Source organism: Bombus impatiens, unplaced genomic scaffold, assembly GCF_000188095.3.
Source record: "Bombus impatiens unplaced genomic scaffold, BIMP_2.2 scf_0197, whole genome shotgun sequence".
Classification (NCBI taxonomy): Eukaryota; Metazoa; Arthropoda; class Insecta; order Hymenoptera; family Apidae; genus Bombus; species Bombus impatiens.
Window position 1 is genome coordinate 1,008,137 of NT_176616.1, and position 2,748 is coordinate 1,010,884.

Genomic DNA, 2,748 nt, shown 5'->3' on the forward strand with positions numbered 1-2,748 from the left:
AAACTAAAATTTAAGCACTGCACATAATTCACTGAACGAACTATAAATTTGCTTCGCGAACTTACTGAACTAATCGGTAAGTTACGAATAAAGTACGTCCCTGAAAGCATTGTCGTGAAGAAGAAAAATTACCAGTCCTTCGAAGCATCTGTTCGTAAAACGCAACTCAAAAATGAATCGAATCAAAGTGCAAGAAGGGTTAGAGAATACGAAGAACGTGATTATTCGGTATTCGGAAGAACGGTGAAAGATTGATTACTCTCCTTTAACCTTTCGAGGAGGGTGCATCGTAGACTGCCACTAATGGCCCGGAATCACTCGCAACAGCTTCTTCATCGATGTAAACAACCGCTAAACTCACCGGGTGCGGTGTGCCGTGCCAAAGTGCAGTCGTATTTTTGGAACGCACTCAGCGTCATGGCGTCCCACGTCAGCACGCCCTCGCTCGAATCGCCAGCGTGGTAAGTGTTGGCAGAAAGAGTCGCATGAAATAACTTTCGGTGGTCTCGTTCGTCGATCGAGCACACTTTTGAATAATATACGACGATTCTTTGCGAACAGTAACGAAAAATCAAAGAGACAGAGAGAGAGAGAGAGAGAGAGAGAGAGGGAGAGAAAGGAACACGAGCTAGACAGAGGAAGGAGCAGTCAGACAAGACGCAACAAAATTCGTCCTGAGTTCTTTACCATGCCCGTTTCGATTGTCGTGTCCGCGTTTAATCAACCGAATTAAAAGTTGGACACGAGCCGCGTCACGAATTCGTTACATTCGGCGAATTCGATGTCTCAATAATTTTTCACGATGCCGCGAGACGCGGCTCGACGTATATCTTTCAGTAAGCAGCGCCAGCCTTTTTCCCTCGTAGCGGACCATGTCGCTTTTTATCGGAGCTGATGCGAAGTTAATTGGTTCTCCGTGTTGCCGCGGAGAACGTGGCTACTGTGAAAACCAATATAACGTTTACGAGTGCGCGTATAAGACGGTCATAAATCAAAGCGCTGAAAACGGACGGAACGATACCATTCGTTCTGGCTGTGTCGCTTCTGCCCGGGTTCTGCGGCTGCGGACCTCGCGGCGCGCGATGCGTCAAAAATTTTATATATCGATACGTCGACGGTGGAAACGAAGCAACGAAAGAAGGAAGGAAGGAAGGAAGGAAGAGGAAAAATAACTAACGACCGGTGGACGATCGTTCCTCATCCTAGCCGGGGGAAAAAGCGCGCGCGTAAATCATTTCGCGGGGCCGCGAAATCGCGAGAGGAATGCACGACTAACGAGGCGTCGATTTCAATTTTCCTCTTTCTAAGGACGCGTATAGCCGGTTAACGAGTTAACCATCGATCTTGGTAGCGGCTCTTCGAACGACGCTGACGAATTGCGCCGCGAAATGTTAAAGGTTGTTTAAAGGGCGGCAAATTTCATTTCCGAAGTGTTGCTTCTTACGTAAGTTTTGTTATAAACGAGATTACGTATTACGAGAGATTATAGGGGTGTCTTTTTTGAAAGTGACGGACAGATTGTTAGTTTAGGAGCTAGTTAATTCCGAAGTCGAAGAATTCGGATGCTTGTCGGTTATCAAGTTAAAAAAGGAAATAATTTTCGCTAATAAAAAAGTTTAGTGGATCGGTATAAGTGTCATTGCGAAGAATCACTGGAATGTAGCTTTGTTCTGAGCATAGGAAGATTATGTCTAAATTGGTGCTATTTTTTAAGCTCAGCCTTCCAGAACGTAGCCCGTTGAACCGCCTTCTGACGTTTACGACCGTTAAGAGAGCCATAAATTTCGCGGACGCTTTTTGCGACGTACTGTATATACATTTAAATAAACTTCTTTCAAAGGCGTCCTTTTAACCCCGTGATTTGTTATCAATGTTGCAATCTATTATCCCAAACAACTAGGAGATAACTCTATCAATTATATTTAATATTCCGTGCACGGAATCCGATATTCTATATCTTCCTACCCAAATAGGCATTAGAATTTTCTGACACAAAAATAAACATTTCATTGTGGCATATTATTTTACAAAAACGCTAGGAATTATATCAGGGATTCGTATACTTAAAAATAAACTCTATTAAAATTATTAGTCAAATTACAAAATCAATAGCGCGAGTGTACTATAAAAATGAAGTGAAACATTTATTCGACTAAATAATAACAAACGAGAAGAAACTAAATATGCGTGTACTTATAAACGAGGAAAGAACTAAAATAAATGGCATTACAAAAAGAAAATTGTAAAATTTCTGATCACCGAGACATTACCGTAAACTTTCAAAGACATCGATGTATCGTATTTTTCTTAATTTTACATATTCATAATAAACATCAATGAGATATATCAACAATACCATTTATAAGATATCAACTCCCTAAACTACCAAGTAATCCTGAAACCTTGCAATTCCACTAAAAAAAAAACGAAGAATCGAAAGAAGCAGAAAGCGAAGAAGTGAAAAGGAAAGTAACCGAAACTCTTCCATTTGGCAGACCAATTAGGTCCGATTTTCGAGCGCGTGATCCAGTGGTCGTCGGTTTGGACGCGGTCGTAGACCACCGGTCCTGTCTATTATTGTCATCGGAGATGCAATAGGAGCGCGACGAGTCCTCCGCGTACATTCATTCGCGTTCAAGAGACCGTCAGCAGACGGTAGCTCGTTCACTGAGACTTGCCATGGCGATTCATAGTCTCGCGGGTGTTCCATTAATGAGGGGTTCCTCGTCGCGGCTAGCCGCCACTGTT